Raw genomic sequence first — 13,572 nt, 5'->3', positions numbered from 1 at the left:
CCTAGAATCAGGCGACGGACTGGATTCATTGGACGACATCCAGGAATCCAAATTCTCGAGTTCGGAAATTCCTTGGCTTCTGAGCCTCAGAAGGGGTAAGGCTTCGGATTTAATTCCACCCACCCACCCGAACATTAGCGATCTATCCCAAATCAGGCAAGAGCCCAAAGAAACAGTACATCATTACTGGGCCAGATTCCTCCTGGTTATGAACAGGATAAAGGGCTGCCGTGAGGAAGACGCAATTTCATTCTTCTGCGATAATTGCACGGACAAGGGAATACTCAACGCCATAAGTCGCCATGATATTACACGCTTCGCCGACTTAGCGTCCATAGTACGAAAGTACTGTGCGATGGAAAGCGCCCGGGAAACTGAAACAAAATTTTGGGACAATCCGGCCCTTAAGGCAAGCCTAGTCCGAAATAAAAGGGTGCATCATCGCCAGACACCCGGGTCAAACACCAAAAGGCAAAAACCCTCTACAGGGCATGGAACCGTACTGGAAGGATGGCTTAATGGACCCTGTAAAATTCATAGTACAGAGGACGCCACACCAACTCACAGCCTTAGAGCATGTTGGATACTCCGGCAGGTGGCCAAAATTGGCGAAAACCTCCTAATTCCGGAGGCCACAGAAAGCCACCCCAGAGACACCAATACGGTATTAACAGTCTTCGAGACCTTTGCATCAAATAATATGCGAAAAAGGACACTCCGCAGCCTTGCCGAAGTCTACCAAGTAGCAACAATAAACCCATGGAGTGACACGACCATTACCTTTAACACCAGTGATGAACCTAAATTCCGAACAGCCTGAGCACCAACGGCATTGGTCCTCAGTCCAATAGTGGACGACTTTCGTCTTATCAAGGTACTCATGGACGGCGGCAGCGGATTGAACCTCATCTATGAGGAAACTCTTCAAAAAATGGATATAGACTGGAACCACATCATGCGAAGCAGCACAACCTTTAAAGGAATAATCCCCAGTCAGGAAGCGCGCTGTACAGGAAAAATCACACTAGATGTGGTGTTCGGCACGCCGGACAATTACAGGTCCGAAGAGGTCACGTTCCATGTGGCCCCGTCCAGCAGCGGTTATCATGCTTTGCTAGGGCGGGAAGCATTCACAATCTTTCAAGCAATACCCCATTACGGGTACATGAAGCTCAAGATGCCCGGGCCTAACGGGATCATCACTCTCGCTAGTGATCTGGACATAGCACTCCGCGCTGAAAACAAGACAGCTGCACTGGCCCTCGAGGCACTATCCGAAGCCCTAGCGGCTGAGGAGCTGACTGCGCTGCGCTCTATGGTGAATAGGGACGATGTGGTACTCGACAAAAGATCCAAATCCACCTCCTTTAAACCAGCGGACGAAATAGTCAAATTCCAAGTCCATCCAACGGACCCCAATAAAACAGCTTCCATTGGGGCACAGTTAAACCCTGATGTCGACGCCGCATTGCGAGAGTTCCTACGAGAGAACTGGGACATTTTCGCCTGGCACCCTTCAGACATGCCAGGAATCCCACGCAGGCTGGCCGAGCACAGCTTAAATATCCAAACAGGATTCAAACCCGTCAAACAGGCTCTCGGCGTTTTTCCAAACCTAAGAGATAGGCTATGGGAGAGGAGCTAGCAAAGCTATTAGAGGCCGGATTCATCAGAGATATAAAACATCTGGACTGGCTAGCAAACCTGGTGATGGTACCAAAGAAGGACAAATCCTAGCGCCCGTGTGTTGATTTTAAAGACCTTAACAAGGCTTGCCCAAAGGATCCCTTCCCCCTCCCCCGCATCGATCAAATTATCGATGCTACCGCAGGACACGATTCGTTGTGTTTCCTCGACGCATATTCTGGCTACCATCAAATCAAGATGGCAGAACCAGACCAAGCCGCAACGGCATTTATCACACCATACGGGCCATTCTGCTTCAACACGATGCCCTTCGGGCTCAAAAACGCCGGCGCAACATATCAGCGCATGATTTAGACATGTTTGGCAAGCCAGATCGGTAAAACAGTGGAGGCATACGTAGATGATGTGGTCGTCAAAACAAGACATGTTGAATCTCTAGTAGACGACTTGAGGCTCACATTTGATAATCTCCGAACATACGACATCAAGCTCAACCCGGAAAAATGCGTTTTCGGTGTTCCAGCCGGAAAGCTCTTGGGCTTTATTGTATCCAGTAGAGGAATTGAAGCAAATCCAGCCAAGATCCGAGCTCTGTCGCAACTGGATATCCCAAAGGACCTCAAACAAATACAAAAGTTAACTGGATGTGTGGCGGCTCTAAGCCGCTTTATCTCCCGCTTGGAAGAAAAGGCCCTTCCCCTTTACCGCCTCCTTCGGTGCACCGAACACTTCAAATGGACGGACGCAGCCACGACCGGACTCAACGAAATAAAAGCCATACTGGCAACAAACCCAGTCCTGGCCGCGCCAAACACCGGCGAAGCAATGCTATTGTACATCGCAGCAACACATCAGGTTGTAAGCGCAGTGCTCGTCATTGAACGAGAAGCGGACGGACACAAATTCCCCCTTTAAAGGCCGGTTTATTATGTATCCACTGTCCTCACTCCCTGCAAATCACGGTACCCGCATTATCAAAAGATTGCGTACGCAGTATTCATGGCATCCCGGAAGCTACGACACTACTTTCAAGAGTGTTCAATAACAGTAGCCTCAGAACTACCACTTAACGACATTATAAACAACCATGAAGCAACGGGCCGGATTGCGAAATGGGCCATCGAGCTCCTCCCATTCGACATAACTTATAAGCCATGACGAGCCATCAAGTCACAAGTTTTGGCCGACTTCGTCGTAGAACGGACGGAGGCCGAACTCCCTAGAGAGTACGACACATATTCAAATTGGATCATGCATTTCGACGGCTCCAAAATGTTGGCTGGACTGGGGGCTGGCGTCGTTTTGACGTCCCCCACAGGAGACACAGTTCAATACGTACTACAGATTCTGTACACGGACTCCAACAATGCAGCCGAATATGAGGCCCTTCTACATGGTCTCCGGATGGCAGTATGCATGGGCATCCAACGCCTAGAGGTGCGCGGGGACTCGAACCTCGCAATCTCCCAAATAAATGGAGACTTCGATGCCAAGGATCCGAAAATGGCAGCTTACCGCAACGCCGTCCTAAAAATGTCAGCTCGGTTTGAGGGACTTGAATTTCACCATATAGCCCGGGAAAATAATCAGGCGGCAGATGTCCTGGCACGCATCGGCGCAAAACGCGATGTAGTCCCCCCAACATCTTTCTGGAAAGGCTTTTCAATCCATCTGTGGCATGGGAAGGGGAGCCGAACAATAACAGCCCGAACCCAACCGCACTGCTCGACACCGAACATTCTGACACAATCGGAGGCTCTGCCACTGAAATAACACCTTCAGCCCACATAATAATGGCCGTCATCGCCCCGTGGACAGAACCATTCCTCGCCTACCTTACTAGGCAGGAACTCCCCGAGGACCAAAATGAGGCACGCTGCATAGTGCGGCGATCCAAAGCCTACAGAGTCCACGAGGGAGAGCTTTATAAGAAAAGCACTACTGGAGTCCTTCAAAGGTGCATCTCCGAAGAGGAGGGGCGGAATCTCCTGGCTGAAATCCATGCCGGACTCGGCGGTCATCATGCTGCAGCCCGGTCCCTGGTAAGCAAGGCCTTCCGTACAGGCTTTTATTGGCCGACGGCCCGGGCAGACGCTTAGGACTTAGTCCAACGATGCGCCGGCTGCCAGCTCTTTGCAAACCAAAGCCATATGCCACCCACCGCCCTCCAAACTATCCCCATCACTTGGCCCTTTGCGGTCTGGGGGCTTGATATGGTTGGACCCCTTAAAGGCGGAACCCACAAGCACAAATACTTACTGGTCATGGTGGATAAGTTCATCAAATGGATAGAAGCCAAGCCTGTTAAGACGGTTGAATCCGGACCTGTGATAGACTTCATATCCGGGGTTGTACACCGTTACGGCGTCCCCCACAGCATCATCACTGATAATGGCATGAACTTTACGGCCGACGAGGTAAAACTCTGGTGCAAAAACATGGGCATAAAGCTCGATTATGCTTCCGTCTATCACCCACAAACTAACGGACAGGTCGAACATGCAAATGGTCTTATCATGAGTGGCATCAAACCCAGACTAGTGCGGTCCCTCAAGGAATCTAACACGCACTGGGTAGAGGAGCTCGACTCCATACTCTGGGGGCTGCGGACCACGTTGAATCGCACCACCGGATACACACTATTCTTCATGGTGTACGGCGCAGAGGCAGTTCTGCCTTGCGACATAATTCATGACTCACCTCGAGTGCGCATGTATGAGGAAAGAGTAGCCGAGCTCGATCGGCAGCACAGTTTGGACGCATTAGAGGAGGAGCGTGATGTGGCAAAAGCCCGTTCCGCATTCTATCGACAACAAGCTCGAAGATACCAAAGCAGAGAAGTACGGGCCAAAAATTACAACGTTGGCGAATTAGTTCTACGCCTGCCAGACAAGAAAAAGGACAAACTCAAGCCCAAGTGAGAAGGTCCCTTCATAATTAACCAAGTCCTGATGGGTGGAGCGTACCGCCTGCGAAACGCACCGGATAACCGACTCGAGCCGAACCCATGGAACGCAGCCCGTCTCCAAAGATTCTATGCCTAGCGCCGGATCCTGTGTTCGTCTGCTTACTATGTCCATTTTTTATATACTATCCGTCTTACATTTCTCTCCTTCTCCCTTTTTCTCTCTCTTATAACCTTTAAAGGCTCACAAATTGACGCGCTATCCGCGCTTAGTAAACCTGGGGGCTTCTTTAAACAGAAGCTTATTTATACGGGCTTCATGCCTAACACATGTGTCAAACTTCCACATGTACCTGTTATTCACCATTATATGCATCGATATGACTTAAGTTTTGGCCAAGCTAGGTTGCCTGGCTCCTGTGCTTACCCCTGCGTTCCCGATTATTCGGCTAGGTGGTAAAGGGAGCACCTCTGCGATTGTTACTGCCGGATCAGCCGGACGTGTACCTCAGACTGGGTGAAGCCGAAAGCTAGCGTTCTTAAGAGAATATTCGGTCGGTGAACTAAAGATGATCTTTTTCTTTATCTATGTGCCCCCAGGCGTTTTTCCTGTGTTTCTTTTCGCAGCATGGACATGCACTTTAGGGCATGCCCCCCCAGGGAAAGGAACCCCTAACGGAACTATTCTCCCTGGAAGATGTTTCTTACTAACCATGTAATATAACACAACTAGTCGGGCACTTGTCTGTTCACGCACTAATGACCCCTACGCCTGGTCTCCACGCATTCCCCGGTTCCTATATAACCGCATGGGAATTCAGACACACTCCGGACCGTCAGGCCCCGAGGTTGAAGCGAAAAGGTCGGCCATGACAAATGATCTACAATCCGGCTAGAAGGCATTATAAATGTCAATTCGATTACATAGTCATTTTGACTGATTGTATTCCTCTTCAATACCATCTAACAGGCTGTATAATTTACAGTCTTGCTGGGAGTACTTTGCGGCCAACTCTACTTGGCTGTACACTAAGCTTACAGGGATCTCCTTCCCATCGGGCCCTATAGGACCGACCTCGGCCATATGGTTGGGGTCAGCCTTTGAGTACCGCGTCTTCACCATGGCCCAGGCCTCCCTAGCGCCTTGACGATAGGCTGATATCTTCCACAATTGGAAGCGCTGCCGTGCTCCCTTTAGCTTCTCCGCAAGCTCTCCAATACCTTCGGGCATGGAGATGGATGGCCACAGGGCCTGGGCGACGCCTTGCATCGCCTGCCGAACTCGGTCTAGCAGTTGCCAGAGCTTGGGAAGAAGGTCACCCGTAGAACCGGGCATCTCCTCCACCGGGCGACCTGTTAACGCACCTACAGACATTGCTCTATCAGTCGACTTCCCCACCGAACTTTCTTTCAAAAGGTTCGTTCAAGCACTTACTAAATATGCCGCGCCGAAGCCGCTGATTCTCCTTCACAGAGTCTGATAGCTGGGCACGAACATCTTTCAGCTCGACGCCCAGCCGGGTGTTGGCATCTTGGAGAACGTTCTTCTCCCCCATCACCTTTAATAGCACCCTCTCACCAGCCTTTAGCTGGCGTAGGATATGTTGCTTTTCCGGATTCAATCCGGCGCCATCTACAATTCTATTTGTCAGATTCGCACCAAAGCCGTGCTTCGCAAAATACTTATCTTTCGAAATGTCTATTACCAGAGGGGGCCTCCTTAGGCTCCCCTGCCGCGGCTAGTGCGGCCTCCAGTTGGGCTTTGCACTCTTCCAGCTCCTGGGACAGTAGGGAATTCTTTTTTGTAAGAACCTGCATATCAAATGATCCTTAAACCAGTTATTCTAACTGTTTTAAGTCTCGGGGGCTACTGCTACATATATATTTACCAAAATTTTCTTACCCGTATGTCTTTTACATATTGCTCCGTGGCTCTGGCTAGACCATTTTGAGCGGCACGGAGGTGCGCATCTCCCGAATTGAAGGCACCTAACGCCTCTTGGGAGAAGCAAGAGTCGCGAAGAATTGTCCGGCGATGCCTGTGGTTCATGGCGCTTTCCACCTTAGAGTTGGTGGCAGACAACCCGTCCACATCCTTCGTCGGAGGAACGTCCGGCACACGCCTTGCGTTCGCTTCCACCCCTGGACCAGGCTTTGGAGCCTGGCTGGTGGAGGCGCGATTGGCAGCCTCTCCGGATATAGTCCGGCGAGGTCTCTTTGTCCTGATGAGGGCACGAGTGTCAAATGTGCCTCGAAGGTATAACAACTGGGATAAAGGGGCGCGCCATACCTTTGAGCTGATGCCTTGGTCCAGACTGCACCTCTTTTCTGCCCTCGGGGCCCTGCGGCCCCTCGTTGGCTTGTCGCCACAGGTTCGGCCTTCCGCCTCAAAAACCTCCCTAGCAGAGTTCGGTTGCAGTTAGGAAATTAAACACGCATGGACGGACCCCTGTCCGGGGTACAGGGACTTTGGTCTCAGGTACCTGGGATGTTCGGATTAGCCCTGGGTAATCGGCCGTAATGGCCACCAAGGCTTTGTCCTCGCTCAATTTATGGAACACTCCATCAATCAGCTCCACAGATATGTCCTGATCCTCTTGAGAGGCTGGGTCGAGAGACCGTCCTGAGTCCTCGGGTTGTGGAGGCAGGCTGCTTATGTCCTTAATGGCCTGGCGCAGTTCCTGCGTTGAAGTCATCAGACTAAGTATTTAACAACGGGAACACTAAACGAATGGGTAAGTAAATGCGACCACTTACCCAACTTGGGGGATTGTGCATAGAGAATCCACCCTGTGGGTTGACGCGGAGAAATTCCTCCTCTTCTCCCTTGTACAAAGTGGACAAGATCTTTAATAGAGCGACAACTGAATCTGGCCCTTTACGGCCGTAGCGGGTGGTGTCGTCCTCCCCGTTGAAATCCCACATGGGGTGGCTTCTGTACTGAAGCGGCTGCACCCCCCGCATGATGCATTTGGCCATAACTCCGATCATGGTTAGTCCGAAATGGGCCAACAATCTTATTCGGCCCATGAGATAAACGATGTCCCTATCACTTTCCCTTTGAGGGCTCCGTGGACGCCAGCTTAGGCGCTTCTTTAAAGGAGCACCATCGAACTCTGGGAGGCCGATCCGGACAGGATCCGGCAGCGGGACGTCTTCTATATAGAACCATTCCGAGGGCCAGTCTTCGGACGCCTTCTTTGGGGTTCCAGACAGATATCCGGTCCCGGCGATGCACCATACTTCGGCTCCGCCCACTTGATACATTGACCCTTTCTTGGAACGGGGCACGAGGAAAAATAGCTCCTTCCACAGTCCGAAATGAGCTTCAATACCCAAGAACAGCTCGCAGAGGGCTACAAAGCCCGCAATATGCAGTACTGAGGCAGGCGTGAGATGATGTAGCTGGAGGCCGTAGAACTCCAGCAGCCCCCGGAGAAACGGGTGGATGGGAAATCCGAGCCCCCTTATTAAATAAGGAACAAGGCACACCCGCTCTCCTTTGGATGGATTAGGGGCGTTCTCTGCTTGCTCTCCGCCGTTGTAGACGGCAAGACCGGCTCGGACCGGGACCATATAGGCCGGGGGGAGAAATCCCTTGGTCTGAAGCATCACTAGCTTGCTATGCGGAGTAGAACATCTCTCCCAATATCCAGGCTTAGGGCTAGGAGGGCGAGAGGAGGAGTTGCGGCGGCTGGCCATGGTGGAATGGACCTTTGTTGGGTGCGCTCTGATGAACACTCGTGGAGGGGAGAAGGTGTGGATTGGATCTAAATCCTCGCCCCCTTAAAAAGGGCAGCTCATTTACACGGCTAGGGGTGTGAACGTAAAAACACTCAGACTTTTCATATTCGTTTGACACGTGGAAGACGACCATCATTGGGCGTAGAAGCCAAGGAGCGCAACATCTACAAGAAACCGGACTTTATTCAAACAGGTACCCGGAATTTGGAGGAGAACCGCCTTGCAATGCTAAAGACAATCTGCGCGCCAGACTCATCATCATTGAAGCCTGGTTCGGGGGCCACTGAGGGAGTCCTGGATTAGGGGGTGTTCGGATAGCCGAACTATACCTTCGACCAGACTCCTGGACTATGAAGATACAAGATTGAATACTCTGTCCCATGTCCGGAAGGGACTTTCCTTGGCGTGGGAGGCAAGCTTGGCGATACAGATGTTCAGATCTCCTACCATTGTAACCGACTCTATGTAACCCTAACCCTATCCGGTGTCTATATAAACCGGAGGGTTTTAGTCCGTAGGACAACATACACATCAACAATCATACCATAGGCTAGCTTCTAGGGTTTAGCCTCTCTGATCTCGTGGTAGATCAACTCTTGTACTACCCATATCATCAATATTAATCAAGCAGGACGTAGGGTTTTACCTCCATCGAGAGGGCCCGAACTTGGGTAAAACTTCGTGTCCCCTGCCTCCTGTTACCATCCGGCCTAGACTCACAGTTCGGGACCCCCTACCCGAGATCCGCCGGTTTTGACACCGACAGGGAGGGATAAGACGGCGGCGCTGGAACGCGCGAAGAAGGCGACCACGAAGGCGAAGGGCAAGCGGACCAGCCGGGGCGGATCCTCATCGAGGTCCGGCTTGCCGGCGGGCTGGATCCAGGGCGACTGGATCCGCTCGGCAATCACGCAGGACGACCTCGACGACCTGGTGGAGGGGGGATTGATCCCTCACAAGTCGGCTCGGCTCCCGGGGGACGAAACCGAGCCGCAGCCTAGAGAGGGTGAGTGTGTCCTCCTTGCAACCCACATAGATCGTGGATTCTCACTGCCTCCCCACCCTTTCTTCCGGGGTTTTTTGAACTTCTTTGGGGCTCAGCTCCACCATTTCACTCCGAACACCATAGTCTATCTGGCCGCTTTCATGTCCATGTGCGAAAACTTCTTGGGCTGTCGACCGCACTGGGGGCTTTTCAAACACATCTTCACTTGCCGTTCCCAGTCAGTCAAAAAGGCCAAGTCAAGTGACGAGAGGACGCGGGTGATCCAGATGTGCGGTGGTCTGGGGATCCAGATGAGAAGCAAGCGTACTTTCCCAGCCATGATCCTTCCTGACTCGGTCCGGGGCTGGCAGTCGACTTGGTTTTACTGCAAGGATCAACCAACCCCTGGCCAGTCGACTGGACTTCCTGCTTTTTCCTTGGCTCGAGTGGAGAAGCCTGCTCCCCTGAAGGTAGTTCCAGAAGAGAAGGCGCAGGTCAAGGAGCTGGTTGAACGGGTCGTCCAGCTTGTCCGCGATGGAGTGACCGGGATGGATCTGCTGGAGGTCTTTCTCGGTCGACGCATCCAACCTCTTCAGGCGCGCGATCATCCGATGTGGATGTACTCTGGGCTCGAGGATACCACTCGGATCCACCCGGAGGAGGTTAGCGAGGATATCTTGGAGAACTGGTTGAGGGGAATCACTAGCAACAAAGACAACCCTCGGGGATCCAGGAGGGTGATTCCATTCGACAACTCGCACCAGCCGGAGCAGGTATATTTCTGTTTTATCAAGTATCTTTCCGATTCACCACGTGATGTCCCGTTTATGGTCGACTGAATGTCTTTTGATTGTTATCCTTTCAGGCCCTCATTGAAATGTACTCGATGCCCAACGGAGTGCAGGACCCAGGTGCTGAAGAAGAAGGGAGCGGGGGCGAGAGCGGCGAGGAGCATTCAGAAGCCGAGGAGGACGAGGAGAGCGATGAATCGACCGATGAGGAAGAAGCCGACTCGCCTCCTCGCAGGGAGAGGAGGTCCAAGCACACTCATGACCCAGCACATGCTCCGGACTTGGTGGCTGCACCGATCGGGCAATCCTCGAAGCGCCCGAGGACGTCTTCCCCGACGCCGACTGAGAAGCCTCCAAAGCAATCCAAGGTCGCGCCGCTTCCAGCGCTGAAAGTGCCGAAAGCCATCTCTTCCAAACCGCCCAAAGCTTTGCCCCGGATCAAAGTGACCGTTCCTACTATCTCTGGGTAACCATGTGACTTGTCCTTTATGTGGATTTGATTAACTGGGTGTAACCGATTGAATGCGGGCCTTTGCAGTGCTACTACGTCAGGGACCTCTTCACATCAGTACTGGGACGAGGAAATGGAGGATGCAGTGACCTCTAACCCAGGTATGAACTCTTGCGATTTCGATTCTTGATCCTTTTAGGGTCGAGTTGTTCACTTGGGGTCAAATGTTCTGTCTTGCAGCTCCACCCAACATCATTGATCTTCCGGACGATGACGAAGATGTGGTTCCTAAGCCTAAGAAGAGCAAGCAGGTAACAGCTGGCAGGGTGGCTCGGCAAGAACCAGCTGCAACGCCTCCCGTCCGTCAAGCTGAAGACGCGGGCAGGGCCACTGTGACGTTCGCTGCACCCTTGCCGAATGGGCATCCCACGCGGTCGACCGCGCCTGTGGTTCCTTCAACTATCCAACTCCACACCATGGAGCCTCAAGCAGCCGCACCTGGGTCGTCTGCACATTTTTTCACCAGCTACCCCGTCCCAGACAACCAGTCGGAAGCGGCTGCGGAAGCCATCCGACAGGCTGATATGATGATGGAGCGGGTGAAGATAGTGCACGAGAGCAGTCAGGCTGCTTACGACGCTAGTGCTGCCCTTCAGGCCAACGTCCAGGTGAGTAGACTTTTCGACTGTTTTTGTTCTCAAAAAATCTTCTTCTGCACAATCTTCTGTTGTTCGTGTTGAATTAGAGCACCCACTGGGTGTTGCTGTCGTTTTTGGTAGTTTCGCTCTTCCACTCGGTCTGGGCGAGTGGGAACAGAACCGGTGGGGGCACGCCAAGTGCACCCACTGGGTGTAGTCCCCGAGACCGCGGTCGACTGCTAGCAGTCGACTGTGGTCTGAGTTCTTCTTTCTTGACGGCGCAACTGTTCTTTCTCTTTTTTTTACTCCTTGCACTCGACTCCGGCGGGCCGATCGAGTCGGATCAGAACTGGTGGGGGCACGCCAAGTGCACCCACTGGGTGTAGTCCCCGAGACCGCGGTCGACTGCTGGCAGTCGACTGGGGTCTGAACAGCTTGTTGTCCACTTCTTTAGGTTTTATTCACTCGGAAATGAACTGCTTTCGAACCTATCGATTGATCTGTCTCTTGCCTCCTGCAGAAGTCTTGTACTCTTATCTCCAAGTTTGCCGAACTCGAAGAGAAACAGAGGCAACTCAACTTAGACTTGGAATTGGCTCAGCAAAATCTGAAAAAAGCTCAAGACGAGGCCGCTGGTATGGAAGGTAACTGATTGCCGACTGAATTTCAATATATCTCTTTGATCTCTTTTTTGATTCAATTATTTCTTTTGCAGAGAAAATGAAGTTGGCTTTGGACAAGAAGGACTCAGACCTCATCGCCGCGCAAAAAGCAGCCCAAGACAAAACCGCTCTCGCCGACAAGAAGCTTGCTTCAGTCGGAACGCTTGAAGGAGAGGTGACTAGACTGACATCTTGTCTTAGTGAAGCTAACCGCGAAGTGACCAACCTAAAGAAGGATAAGGTCGTCCTGAACGAAAAGTTGGAGTCTGCGATCCGCAAGAGGAACGACACGGAAGGTTATCTGAGGACCCTCGCTAAGAAGCTTTATCTCGTGCTGGGAGGTATTTCTTTTAATCCGACTGTGTTGATGCTTGCCATCGGATTTTGCTTGGTTGATTGAACCGACTTTTGGCTGCAGAACTCTGTCAAGACTTTGACAAAGAAACTTGAAGGGTCGAGACGGGTCTAGACCCTATCGCTTCCCCGGTCTGCGACGAAACTGCGATGAACGTGCTCTGACTGGAGTCCCGTATCGTCAGCGCCACAAGCTACCTCGCACGCCTGAAGGAGGTTGTCTCTCGAATCGACTCGACGCTTTGGCCGGGGGCGATGCTTCAGAATGATCTGGAATCTCTAATGACTTGACTGAACGAGATCCCTGACCGAGTGCAAGAATGGAAGAAATCCTCCGCCTGGTGTGGTGTTGACGTGGCGCTGTCCCTGGTGCGAGTCCATTCCAAGGAGGCTCGTGAAGACAAGCTGGCTGCGATCAAAGTCGCTAACACCAAAAAGCATGACTTCTAGTCCTTCATGGAGACTTTCATTGCTGCTGCCACTCAGATCACTGATGGGATCGATCTGGACTCATTCATGGAGCCTGCCAGCCCTCCTCCGGCCGAGTGAACAATCGTATGAAACTTGGATACGCTTTAAATTTGCCTCGGAATGCTGAGTGGTTTCTGTAACCGTTAAACTCCTTCGGGCTTGGTGCCCGAGTACCTTTGATTCGCTGCTTGGAACCTTTTAGTATTTATCTGAATTTTGTTTATCTCTGAATGTGCTTGTGTTTGCCTTTGGATGGACTTTGCTTGCTGCACCTCTTCGTCCTTGCGGATAAGGATGGAGTGGACGTTGTATTTGTGCCACAGCTCCGAAGGAGAAGGTGGCAGTCGACCTGCACCTCGTCGTCCTTGCGGATAAGGATGGAGCGGACGTTGTATTTGTGCCAGAGCTCCGAAGAAGAAGGTGGCAGTCGACCTGCACCTCGTCGTCCTTGCAGATAAGGATGGAGCGGACATTGTATTTGTGCCGCAGCTCCGAAGGAGAAGGTTGCAGTTGACCTGCACCTCATCGTCCTTGCAGATAGGGATGGAGCGGACGTTGTATTTGTGCCGCAGCTCCGAAGGAGAAGGTTGCAGTCGACCTGCACCTCTTCGTCCTTGCGGATAGGGATGGGTCTCAAAATTAGGCGAGTACTGGACTGCAGCTAAGGCCCCGAGTGGGAGGATTGCTCTCCACTCGGTAGGATTTTTCCAAACTTAGGCAAGTGCTGGACTGCCGTTAAGCCTCTTAGTGAGAGAACTTAGGCGAGTGCTTGACTGCAGCTAAGCCCCCGAGTGGGAGGACTGCTCTCCACTCGGTAGGTTTTTTTTCAAACTTAGGCGAGTGCTGGACTGCCGTTAAGTCTCTTAGTGAGAGAACTCAGGCAAGTGCTCGACTGTAGCTAAGCCCCCGAGCGGGAGGATTGCT

This window comes from Triticum dicoccoides, chromosome 5A, assembly GCF_002162155.2.
Source record: "Triticum dicoccoides isolate Atlit2015 ecotype Zavitan chromosome 5A, WEW_v2.0, whole genome shotgun sequence".
Lineage (NCBI taxonomy): Eukaryota > Viridiplantae > Streptophyta > Magnoliopsida > Poales > Poaceae > Triticum > Triticum dicoccoides.
Note: the sequence above shows the minus strand (reverse complement) of the source record.